This window comes from Tiliqua scincoides, chromosome 7 (assembly GCF_035046505.1).
Source record: "Tiliqua scincoides isolate rTilSci1 chromosome 7, rTilSci1.hap2, whole genome shotgun sequence".
NCBI lineage: Eukaryota > Metazoa > Chordata > Lepidosauria > Squamata > Scincidae > Tiliqua > Tiliqua scincoides.
In genome coordinates, this window is record NC_089827.1 from 54063226 (window position 1) to 54077086 (window position 13861).

The following is a 13861-nucleotide window of genomic DNA, read 5'->3' on the forward strand; positions in this document are numbered from 1 at the left end:
TGCTGCAGCCCACCATGCCATGATGCAGGGAAGAAGCAAGGCACAGGCACCAAACCTTCCCATGTGCTCTTGGGTATCTGCCAATAAAATAAATGGGATAGTTCAGCTAGTAGGGGAAAAAAGAGTAAACTAAATGCCCTTCCTCTCTCTTCTTCTGTGGATGATACCAATAACAGGGTTCCCTCCACACATAAGCCAGTGACTGTAGGAGCAACCTGGGACCGATGGACCTGACCAGTCCCAACCCCTTAACACCCAAAGTGTCATGGGAAGCAATAGCTCTGAGTGATTGATCAGGGACCGAGGGGCAGTAACTCTTGGTTCTGGACAGATATAACTAGGCCAATAATTAGCAAAAATAACAAGAGTTTATTAAGAAAGATAAAACACAAACGGGGATGGGGAAAGGTCAAATGGACAAAGACAGTTGCAATCCTTCACCTTCATGGGGTGGTTAGTAATGAACAGGTGACCTTTGTGAGTGTTGAATCAGAACCTACCATATGTGAGTTCAAACTAACCAACTCTTTGTATGGGCTCAAGATTCCACTGTTCTGGCTTGATGCTCAGAGGCAAAAAACCCTAGTCCAGCACCTTGAAAGGAGCTCCTCTTGACATGGTCAGGTGGATGGACTTGACCAATAGTCTGCACTCCCTGCTGCCCCAGTGACATTCCTGTCTGCTATGCACTTCTGACAGGCAGTTGGGAGGGAAAGGTTGGCAACTCCACATAGGAGCAATTGGTTTCTCAATGGTCATTGCTGAGGGGGACTGCACGCTTGGGGGGTGGGGGGATTGTTGCTATGGTTATTGAATGGTTACCTGACCATCCACCTGACCATGTCAAGAGGAGCTCCTTGACAAGACATAAGAGCAACACAGGGCTAGTCATAATAAGTAGCAACTGCAACAGAAAGGTCCTCTGACTGCTGTTTGTTGGGGGCTGGCTGCTGAAACTGAGGTACTCTTCCTTTTTATATCTGCCATCCCTTCTCTATTTGATGTCCATGGTCAGAGATTCACCTATTGACCAATGACAATAGCTGTAGCCCTGCTTTCCCAAGCCCATGGTGGGAGTGCACATAAGTCAGGTTTGGGGGCTGTGGCAAACAGAGCCTTTTGTTCGTATAACGTATACATACCCTGTGTCTTGTGTGTGGAAGATGGTGCTAAAATGTGATGAGTGAGGACATCATCCATCACCGTGGATGAGACGGTGGTGTAGGGAGGAGGGGTTTAGATTCGTTAGGCACTGGGGAACGTTTTGGGACAAGCGGGGCCTGTACAAGAGGGATGGGCTCCATTTGAACCAGAATGGAACCAGACTGCTGGCGCATAACATTAAAAAGGTGGCAGAGCAGCTTTTAAACTGATCCCTGGGGGAAGGCCGACAGGAGCCGAGGGGCATCCGGTTCGGGACTCCTCATCCCTATGGGATGAGGATGGGGAGGTTAGAGAACAACAAGACAAAGGCAGGGTAGGAGAAGAAATTGGGAAAGGTAGGGAGATGGGATGTGATAGACAGTTTGGCACAATGAGAGGATGCGGGGACAAAGGAGCGAATAAGCAACCCATCCTGGGGCATTCCGTGTATAAATGCTTTTATGCGAATGCCCGAAGTCTACGAGCAAAGGTGGGAGAACTGGAATGTCTGGTGACAAGGGAAAATATTGACATAGTGGGCATAACGGAAACCTGGTGGAATGCGGAGAATCAGTGGGATACCGCAATCCCGGGCTATAAACTCTACAGGAGGGACAGGCAGGGGCGTGTTGGAGGTGGGGTGGCCCTTTATGTTAAGGAAGGGATAGAATCCAGCAAAGTAGAGATTGAAGGTGGGTCCGACTCCACCGTAGAATCTCTGTGGGTTAAATTACCAGGCTTGAGCAGCAATGTAATACTGGGGGTGTGCTATCGTCCTCCAGACCAGAAATCTGATGGGGACCTTGAAATGAGGAAACAGATCAGGGAGGTGACAAGGAGGGACAGGGTTGTAATCATGGGGGACTTCAATTATCCTCATATTGACTGGGTCAATTTGTGTTCTGGTCACGATAAAGAAACCGGATTTCTTGACGTGCTAAATGACTGTGGCTTAGATCAGCTAGTCACGGAGCCCACCAGAGGACAGGTGACTCTGGATTTAATTTTGTGCGGTACGCAGGACCTGGTTAGAGATGTAAACGTTACTGAGCCATTGGGGAACAGTGATCATGCTGCGATCCGTTTTGACGTGCACGTTGGGGGAAGAATACCAGGCAAATCTCTAACAAAAACCCTTGACTTCCGACGGGCGGACTTCCTTCAAATGAGGAGGCTGGTTAGAAGGAGGTTGAAAGGGAGGGTAAAAAGAGTCCAGTCTCTCCAGAGTGCATGGAGGCTGCTCAAAACAACAGTAATAGAGGCCCAGCAGAGGTGTATACCGCAAAGAAAGAAGGGTTCCACTAAATCCAGGAGAGTGCCCGCATGGCTAACCAGCCAAGTTAGAGAGGCTGTGAAGGGCAAGGAAGCTTCCTTCCGTAAATGGAAGTCTTGCCCTAATGAAGAGAATAAAAAGGAACATAAACTGTGGCAAAAGAAATGTAAGAAGGTGATAGGGGAGGCCAAGCGAGACTATGAGGAACGCATGGCCAGCAACATTAAGGGGAATAATAAAAGCATCTTCAAATATATTAGAAGCAGGAAACCCGCCAGAGAAGCGGTTGGCCCTCTGGATGGTGAGGGAGGGAAAGGGGAGATAAAAGGAGACTTAGAGATGGCAGAGAAATTAAATGAGTTCTTTGCATCTGTCTTCACGGCAGAAGACCTCGGGCAGATACCGCTGCCTGAACGGCCCCTCCTAACCGAGGAGTTAAGTCAGATAGAGGTTAAAAGAGAAGATGTTTCAGACCTCATTGATAAATTAAAGATCAATAAGTCACCGGGCCCTGATGGCATACACCCAAGGGTTATTAAGGAATTGAAGAATGAAGTTGCAGATCTCTTGACTAAGGTATGCAACTTGTCCCTCAAAACGGCCACGGTACCAGAAGATTGGAGGATAGCAAATGTCACGCCTATTTTTAAAAAGGGAAAGAGGGGGGACCCGGGAAACTATAGGCCGGTCAGCCTAACATCTATACCGGGTAAGATGGTGGAATGCCTCATCAAAGATAGGATCTCAAAACACATAGACGAACAGGCCTTGCTGAGGGAGAGTCAGCATGGCTTCTGTAAGGGTAAGTCTTGCCTCACAAACCTTATAGAATTCTTTGAAAAGGTCAACAGGCATGTGGATGCGGGAGAACCCGTGGACATTATATATCTGGACTTTCAGAAGGCGTTTGACACGGTCCCTCACCAAAGGCTACTGAAAAAACTCCACAGTCAGGGAATTAGAGGACAGGTCCTCTCGTGGATTGAGAACTGGTTGGAGGCCAGGAAGCAGAGAGTGGGTGTCAATGGGCAATTTTCACAATGGAGAGAGGTGAAAAGTGGTGTGCCCCAAGGATCTGTCCTGGGACTGGTGCTTTTCAACCTCTTCATAAATGACCTGGAGACAGGGTTGAGCAGTGAAGTGGCTAAGTTTGCAGATGACACCAAACTTTTCCGAGTGGTAAAGACCAGAAGTGATTGTGAGGAGCTCCAGAAGGATCTCTCCAGACTGGCAGAATGGGCAGCAAAATGGCAGATGTGCTTCAATGTCAGTAAGTGTAAAGTCATGCACATTGGGGCAAAAAATCAAAACTTTAGATATAGGCTGATGGGTTCTGAGCTGTCTGTGACAGATCAGGAGAGAGATCTTGGGGTGGTGGTGGACAGGTCGATGAAAGTGTCGACCCAATGTGCGGCGGCAGTGAAGAAGGCCAATTCTATGCTTGGGATCATTAGGAAGGGTATTGAGAACAAAACGGTTAGTATTATAATGCCGTTGTACAAATCGATGGTAAGGCCACACCTGGAGTATTGTGTCCAGTTCTGGTCGCCGCATCTCAAAAAAGACATAGTGGAAATGGAAAAGGTGCAAAAGAGAGCGACTAAGATGATTACGGGGCTGGGGCACCTTCCTTATGAGGAAAGGCTACGGCGTTTGGGCCTCTTCAGCCTAGAAAAGAGACACTTGAGGGGGGACATGATTGAGACATACAAAATTATGCAGGGGATGGACAGAGTGGATAGGGAGATGCTCTTTACACTCTCACATAATACCAGAACCAGGGGACATCCACTAAAATTGAGTGTTGGGCGGGTTAGGACAGACAAAAGAAAATATTTCTTTACTCAGCGCGTGGTCGGTCTGTGGAACTCCTTGCCACAGGATGTGGTGCTGGCGTCTAGCCTAGACGCCTTTAAAAGGGGATTGGACGAGTTTCTGGAGGAAAAATCCATTATGGGGTACAAGCCATGATGTGTATGCGCAACCTCCTGATTTTAGGAATGGGTTAAGTCAGAATGCCAGATGTAGGGGAGAGCACCAGGATGAGATCTCTTGTTATCTGGTGTGCTCCCTGGGGCATTTGGTGGGCCGCTGTGAGATACAGGAAGCTGGACTAGATGGGCCTATGGCCTGATCCAGTGGGGCTGTTCTTATGTTCTTATGTTCTTATGACACTTGTTAATCCTGCTCAGTTTCTTTTTCTTTTAGGGCTGGTGGTGGAGAGGATATGCTGTGAGCACAGCATCTGAGTGCTCTTGGGCAAGTGGAATGGAGGATGTTCAGAAGTCATACATTGAGGCAAGGACCACTTCATTTGTGTGAGCTGTCCCATTTTGCTTGCCTGTCTTAGATACCTTGTCCTTGCAGCTCCAGGTGCAACACTCAAGTTCGCAATCCTGGCAGCGTTTGTGTCTAAAGCTTTGTAGCAGAGTACTATAAGGCTTCTGAGAGAAGCCAGTTGGCTGCCCTTCCCTTCTGTCTTCTTTAACCTTGGCTGTTTGCTATTTGTGCAAAATTCGCCCTTCCTTCAAGTTCCCCGTTCTCCCAGTTCCGACTTGTGCACCCTGTTGTTCTTTAGATACAGGGGCAGAAAATGCTATAGCCACATGTTGTGCATTTTGACAGGTGAGCTTTGTTCCTTTGTTGGCATCTATGTATTCCTGGTGCTATGCTATGCTCCTAGGTTAATTGAGATTCTTTTCCCTGGTGTGGGTGGAGGGGCAAAAGAGTAGGTAAGAACATAAGAACAGCCCCACTGGATCAGGCCATAGGCCCATCTAGTCCAGCTTCCTGTATCTCATAGCTGCCCACCAAATACCCCAGGGAGCACACCAGATAACAAGAGAACTTGTTAACTGGCGCATAACAGATAGGTGGAGGGCTCATTTTTGACTTTAATAGGAGTATTTTTGCTAGTGTAATATGAAGGCATTGTGGAGAACCAAAATGATCCATGAACAACTTTTTTGTTGAAAAACTTATAAATATGTCATAACCAAGCTTCACTTCTCCCTCATCATGCCTCCCACTTACACATCTTCATCCATGCACATAGAAACCTATTATGGTGTAATGATCAGTTTAATATTGAGTACTGCCAGTGCAGTGGTAACACTACACCAATGTGTTCTGCCAGTGGGCATAACTCAAAGACAGGATCTAAGTATACTTAACTTGAAAGCAAGTCTCACTGCAATCAGTGGGCCTTGTCCTGACTGAGCGTGTGTAATATCACTGGAACCTGAATACGTTCAAAATGTCTGGTGTGGAATTTCAACAATGGAACAGCAAAGTGCTCTGAAATCTAATTGATACTCCAAGTAATAGAGTGAATAATAATAATAATAATTTTGTACCCATCTTTAAAATAGTTCTACAAAATAAACCTGGAAATGTGACGCCAGTAATCAGTACTTCAGCACTAAGTAAACTGACTGAAACAGTTATTTTTAAGTTTGAAGGCATAGCTATGAATAAGATATTATCAGGGCAGAAAGCACTGTGTCTGTGAAAAAAAAAATACTGGTAAGTACTAATTTAGTTGAAGCCTTGAGAGTGGTAGACAAAACAAAAAATTAGCCAATCATCTTGTTTCTTTCATGCAGAGTATTTATCGCCTTGTTTGGCTGGAGAATAAGAAGCCGCCTAAACTAGTTGTTCCAAAACCACCTAAATTAGAATTTGTTTGGCTCCTTGTTTGGCTGGAGAATGAGAAGCCACCTAAACTAGTTGTTCCAAAACGAAGGCTCTGCCAGGTTGACACCCTGTATGTATCTTCTATGAGAAGGATTCAAACCCACCACCCCTTTTGTTTCTTACTGTGTTGCTTCTCTTGCTGCCAGCCACTAGCACACAACTGTAGCAACTCTGCATCTCTCCACAGTTCCAGGAGGGCCACAACATGATGTCAGGAGTGCCAATCATGGTACTCCCACATCATTTATCCCCTCCTTCAAAAAGCAGCTGCAGGAGGCCTGACTTGAATCAGGGTGAACAATGGCATGGACAGTAGGTTTTGTAATCTCCCCCCCCAGCACAATACAGCGCAATTTGGATTGCTTCCTCTGTTACTATTAGTTATAAGAGGGGAAACATATGTTTCCCCCTCAATGGCTAATAGCAGCTTTGGGGGAATTTAACCCATTCTTACCTGACCCACAGGTGTACACATTTGGTCCCTGTTGGGCAGAAATGGCCTAAGCTAGTGAATTGGGATGGAGGTGAAGGGTTAAAAAACTACCCTCCCCTATGTGTGGCCAAAATTTCCCCCAGGGCTGCTTTTTAAAAAATGAAGATGACATCAGGGCTTTTAGGTTGTGGAACCCACATAACCTCTAGTTGGTCCCCTTATTTCCAGAGCCTGAAAGGAATGTGTGTGTGTGGGCTGGGGGGGGGGGGGAGATATATATTTCTGCAAAATTAGAGATCCTTTCCTTGACAGTGATGGAACAGAACACCTAGCTAAGTGTTTTGCCAGATTCCTGGTCCAAGCGTCACTTAGAGAACTTATGCCCACTCTAAACTAATTAGCACCCCTTCATTCTCCAACAATGGCCTCAGTTTTCCCCTGGAACACTGCTTGGTCCCACCATCATGGTAGCTTGCCTGTTCAACCTGCAGAGGTCCTACTTTCTCTTTTCTCCTGCCAGTTGCTTCTCCAGCCATCACAGCAATACCTTGTCCTCAGCAAGTCTTGAGCATAACAGCCACACACCAGTGTCTGCAGCAGTCTCTAGTGGTTCTCAGAAGTCCATTCATCCATCTGTCCATTAGTCAGTTAGTCCATTGGTCAGTCAACAAGTCCAGTTGTTGACTAGTCCATCAGCTAGTCAATTAGTTCCACAGTTCATTAAGTCATCAGTTCCTTCCTGCCTTCCTTCAAGCTTTCCTCCTGCTACTACCCACACATCTTTTTCTTCCTGCAGGTGCTGCTTTTATTCCTGAGTGCCTTTCTGCCTCCAAGTGGCTACAGCTGTGCAGCACACGCACTGCCATCTAAGGCCCTGGTGTTAACCCCATGCTTGCCTGCCAGAACAAAGGGCCAGTGTTGACACCACACCCTCTCTCCTCGAGGGATCTTGCACATTTCCATTACACTACGTTCAATAAATTTGGATGCCCCTGAGTTTATTTGTAATCTGAGTGTATCTGTAAAACTGTGTTTTATTCAAACGACCCAATCTTTCATTCTGAATTCTAACCACTGCATAACATTTAACTCTGGCATCCACATTTTCTGATCCAGACATTTTGTCCAAATGGCAGGGCTTTTGCCAAGAACTGCCAGACAGGGAAGCTTTTTACATTCTCTCTCAGTGTCTGTAAAAATCTACATCGAATGGCACTGACCCAAAGGGACTGTACATACCATCTCTGTGTGCTGGAATATCAAGGGCAAATACTTCCTGTCCTCTTCATTAGATTACACAACCTCAGAGTGCTTATTCTTATGAGAATTTGCTGAAAGTGGCTCACATACTACTGGGGCCTTGTCAGACAAAATCGTCTTTTGCCCAGGGAATGTATGATAGCTGCTGCACATCGACTGAGCACAAGAAAATGGCATTATCCTTGTACTGCAACCACAGTGCTGAGGAAAAAAAATGTCTCTTTTCCTTCAGCAAACACAACTGTGATAGAAGAGTACTGTGTTTGCGGGGACAAGGATTGTGTTAGTATCATGGCTTAACGGGATGGTGCTCTGGGAGCATTCCCAGAGGAAGCTAAAGCCCCAAGCAGGCCCTCAGTAGTACTTATGGATTGGTTTGCATATGTCCAACATATTGTGTAAACTCTGTGATACGACAGACTCCACAAACGTGTGTAAGTATCAAGAATCTTTTTTTCTGCCCTTGTTTATTGATGTACACTGATAAATAATGAATGCTTAGCACTTGTTTGAGGTGGGGCTTCACCAGTTAGCCCTCCCCCATGTTGAATGACTTTTAAGTCTGCTTGTGTAGCTCTATGTAGAAAGGGAAAGTGGCATATAAGTGTTTAAATGAGTGAATTAAAATGGCCATGCCCATGACCGTTGTATATTTTTATTTTGTATGCATGCAGTGGTCTGAGCTTACCTTCCAACTCTCTCTTACTTGTTCCTGAGATATACCCAGCAGGAGTCCATGCCCAGGTCAGCCTCCTGTTGCTTTTGCATGGGCTGTTATCAGTGGAGCATTAGGTGCCATAGACCTTTGGATTAAAATGTCAACTGGTTAATTGGCACAACACCCCTCCTTCCCTTGTTGGCCGGGAGGAAGTGTCTGAAAAATTTCACAAGTAGCTGCACCTTGCGCTGCCAGCCTCTTCAGCCTGGCAAACACTATATCCTGGGAGCTTCATGGTAAATGGAACCATATGTGGTGACAAAAGAAGCGACTCTAACCCTGCCTTCCCCTGACCAATTTATTTGGCAACCCAGGCAAGAGCCTTAGGCTAATCCAGAGACAAGTCTACTGAGCGATTGACTAATGAGCACCCAGGCACACCCCAAGATTGCAACACAGTAGGAAATGGCCATTTCCACTGCGGATATTTATAAGAAATTCATGAAAGAGCATCTCAGACCAAAAGGATGAACACTGTTAGTCTATGGCAAAAGTCTCTACAAAAGATCTAATCATACAGGCTCCAAAGTTCACACTCTCCTTCCTCCAAATCCAGCAATTGTCATCCATTCTGCTACAGGACATTGGTATGCTGTGAATGTGCTGCATGAGTTTGGGGGTGGGCCATTGGGGATGTGAGCCCCCCGCTGCTGCAGCATGGTGTGTCCTGTCAATTTGAACACCACAGTGCGCTGTGATATGGAGGTTGAAAACTGCTGCCCTGATCTGATACTTGCATGTTAGTGCTACATCAAAACACTGCCGTCCCCTTCAACAACAGCAAGAATTAACCCCCTTTTGTTTCCTTTCTGTCTCCCTTCCCTGTGTCCCTCTTCCTCCCAGTGTAGCAAAAAGGCTCAGTCTCTGCTGAGTTGCCCCTGAAGAAGCCCTCACCTGGGAAAGCACCCTTGGCTCTCTTGGCTTGCATCCATCAAGCAAACGTGCTTACAAGCAGATATATCTGTACCTCAGAGCTTTGATAAGCACACACTTTGTGGTGAACATGGGCTTGTCTCTGACAGTATTCTACATAGTTATGGTATGTTTCAGTGAAAGACTTCAGTGGCTCCAATGTACTATCAAAGGTATTTTGTTGCTCCACTTCCCCCACCAGCAAGTCATCTTTTTTCTCAACAGTCTTTGTATAATCCCTTTTCCTTGAAATCATCTCATTCCCTTCTAATTCTTTTTAATATTGTGAAAAACATTAAAATAGAGAAAACCCTCTTTTTATAGGTACACAAGAAACACAGTAGCGGAAGCTAGAAGGTGAACTATACCCAGGGCCAGCGCTGTCATTAGGCTAACTAGGCTACTGCCTAGGGTGTAGGCCTCAGAAGCACAGTACTGACCTTTGGGGGCAATTTTATACAGATTAGCTTTTTTAACAATGTCAAAAAAAATATAAATTTTCAGTTGCATTTAACATAAATAGCCCAGCAGTGCTAGGAATACAATTAAAGTCTTATAAAAAAAATTAATGGGTTACCTTGCCTAGAGCACAAAACTGCCTGGCACCAGACCTGTCGCTACCCCATCTCTTCCATAAGGGCTCCAAATTTGTCTGCCACAGCCCCAGGGCAGAAACACAATCCAGTAACTGCGTATGGAGAAGTACACCCATGTGTGCGAAAGAGACAGAGCAAGTGCACCCTCTTTTCTCTGAGTTAAGTAAAAGGTGCATTAGAAACAAACCAAGCGGCTACACTTCCTCTGACAGTCCTTTCCACTGCCAAATCTTTCTAGAATTGGAGCCATTTACAGGGGAGGCAAACATACGGCTTTTTGAATCAGGGATAGCGTTACAGCTTTTAAAAAAAGGGGTGCCCCCCCCCCCCGGGTAAAAAGCAAGTGACAGCTGGTTTCTGACAGGCATGGCTGAGTGTCACAGTCAGGAAGCAGATGCTCCAATAATCAAACTTCCATTACACTTGCAACAGTCGCATGTTTGTTTTCAGAAATGAACCTCAACTGGGGAGGCTGCTTTTAAGAGCAAAGAAGGAAAAGTCTGTGTAGTCCTTTTTGCCTTCAGGCTGTTTTTCCACTCAACATTCCAACCTCTCCTCCCCCCCCCCCCAAACTTATGGAGCAGAAGATGCAGTTGTAGAAAAAGCAAACTATGCCTGAAGAAATCTGAGTATTTCTTACCAAACACTCTTTTCTCCTTGCTTGCAACTTACTGATATGGGGTTAAAGGATTCTTATGCACAGTTGTTCTATACCCTTCAAGGTCTTCTCTTCGCCCTCTGACCCTAATCTCAGATCTGTGGAGTTTTTTCTTCCTCTTCCGGCAAACCTTATCATATCATATCTTCCGACTCTCAAACTTTTTGAGCAATTTTTAAAAATTGAATCATTTGTGCCCTGCTCTTCAGCTGACAAGTCTCCCAGACCAGTTTATAGAAATGCAAGCAGTGAGAAAAATCAGCACAAGTGGGAGTGTGGAGAGTGGGAATGGATAGATTACCCTTCACCAATTATTTATCCACTGCTTCCTTCCAGGGCAATGGGTTGTTCCATGCCCCTCACAGGGGATACCGTTCATCTTGGAAAAGTGGAGGCAGTGAACTTTGCTGGCTTTTCCTCCTCCCATGGTAGCTGGTGGTTTTATGGGCACTGTGAGAGTGGGCTCACTCCGCTTAAACTTTATTAAAGGCTATATTTGCTGGATTAAGCTCTTATGAGCATTCATTACATTACTGATTTTCAATAAAATATTCTCCCTTATAACTCATTTGAGAGCCCACAATTTTAATCATGCTTTCCTGAACCTACCCATTCCATTTTAACATTCTGTTTCCAAGAACCAAATACTTTGTTGCCCCTGGTGGCAAGCTGTGCAAGTGATAATTCAAGAGGAAAATAATTACTACCAACGCTTGGGACAATTAAAAAAAATCTATTGTCAGTTGGAACATCTGATGTTTTTATGCATCATCAGTGGTGCTAATGTACCCACCTGGAGAAATAAGTGTAAGATAGCCCTCTTGGTCTTCTATTCCATGTCTATTATGCATGAGGTTTGTTTTATTATTTCACCAGATTAACCTTTCACAGACATACTTCTCCACACATTCAAATGTTATCCCCTGCTGCCCTCCCACCGATTTCTAATTCATATTCCAAACTTAATCCAGAAAACTTTATCTAAAAAGGTAAAACGAACATTATCATTAAAAATTGCTACTTAAGGTAAGCCAGTCATCAGGGGAGAAGGAATCTATTAAAGCTCTCCCCCAAAAAAAATTGAAATATGTATTCAAATTCTGACTTTATTGGGAGAACAAATTCAATGCATAAGTCTCAAGAAGGAGAGAACCAGTACTAAAGAATTAGAGCACTTGATGATGGAGAAATAGGCAGCAATTATTAGCCCGTAACCATATCCCCCACACTTTAACTTCAGAAGCATGTAAAGAGGACAATCCCTATAATTCAACTATACTGTCATATTTAGCACCAATTTCAAAAAAAATAAATCACTATCTTGATTGGTGCCTTGATTAGGCACCTGAGAAAAGAAATCTGACAGGATTATCTGCCTAATAAGCTTAATGCCAAATTTCTATTAATTTGAAGAACATTTGATGTCTGTTGCTTACACAATTTAATGGCATCCTGTTTTCTTAAAATAGGTCCATCCACTACCTGTTTCAGGTTCATTTGCTAAAAGGATGCATATGAAGACCTTTACACAACCTCTCTTAATAAACATTTTCACGCTTCCAAAAACTGACTTGCTAATGTAGTCAGACCTGGCAGACCTGAAGGGAATTAAGTTCTAGCTAATCTCTCAGTCTACCATATGAATCAAATTCTCTTTTTCAAGGGTCAGTATCAGTACTGAGACAATCAATGGATGGTGCAATATTCACTTCTATAGGATGCTAAACCAACTTCTGGTTTAACATCCGGATAAGCCTAATCAGCTTCAATATTTCTGTTCTTCCTGGGTTACTTTTTTCTTCTAACCTTCCCTTAACACATTGGTTCCCAAGCTCGGGGAACAGACACCCAAGGGGGTTATGGAGAACTCAGTAAAGCTCTGAAAGGCAGTGCTTAAGAACATGGTTGGTGAAGTCTTTTTTGAAACTTTTTGAATACTGGTTGGGGATCTGATGTTTCACATTAGTTTACTATATCTTCTGTGGCATTCAGTCACCAATACCCTGACCCCAAACCTGCAAAGGCTGTTTTCTCTATTGTGCTTCTGTCTTGTTTTGAAAGTCTCTTGAATTTTTTTTATCATCATCTAGTCAGTCTTGAGAGGAAGGCTGTAACAAAACCAGTTTGACATAACTGCTGTTCATATCTTCCCATTCTGTAGGGAGTTCCAACTTGATTCAGGGACATTTTTAACAAGGAATAAGTAATTAGATGATCAAACTTTCAACCACCATCCACTGACTTCTGAACAAATTCTTGATATCATTGACCCTGGCAACTATTTTATTAAAGCTGCAGAAGTCATACTGCAATACCTTGACTTTTAGAGCTTTGCTCTTTCAGCCATTTTCAATTATAACTACATTTCAAATTTCATCCCTGTGTATTCCTCTTTCATCCAGCCTTCCATCATGCTCATCTGCATTCTTATGTTTATTTCTTTTATCCAGTTAGGTTTTGCATGCATTTGTTAAGTTATTCATATTTTTCATCAGCCAAAATGAATTTGCAAGCTTAATAAGGCTATGCTTTTGACATTTATCCATTTTTTATGTTCATACATGCTCTGGTCCCTAACCAAATGAAAGTACAGAAAGTTAATACTGTACAAGAAAGAAATTTCATTCTCACTGTCTATTTTCAAAAAATCTTACATACACGCTTGTTGTACGAAGTGATTTTTCTGCTGGGATTGTGACAAGCCATTACATGGCTTTGACTTGAGAAAACCCATCTGGCTTTACATTCTAAGGTCTGGTTCTTCACTGTCAAATCCTGGAATGCAGTGGCTCATGACCCACCAGTTTGTGTAATGCTTTGCTAAGGGGGGCAAGGGGGGGCTTTGCACTTCAAGACGACAGGGGTGCAGCAGGCTGCAGGAGGAGCGGGGAGCCCTGCGCAGTGCTCCCGGAGGCTTGGAACGTTTGCTAAAAGCGGGCGCAAAGCACCTCCTGCAAAACAGCAGTGCTTTGCGCCCGCTTTTAGCCAACATTCCAAGCCTTGGGGAGCACTGTGCAGGGCTGTGCAGAGCTCCCTGCGCCTCCTGCAGCCTGCTAAAGCCCTGCCTACGTAACATGAGTGCAAAGCACCCCCTGGCCCCCTTTAGCAACACGATCCTGGGGATCGCATCACTGCCCTAGCCCCTCCCCCACAAGAACTTACTGAGGGAGTA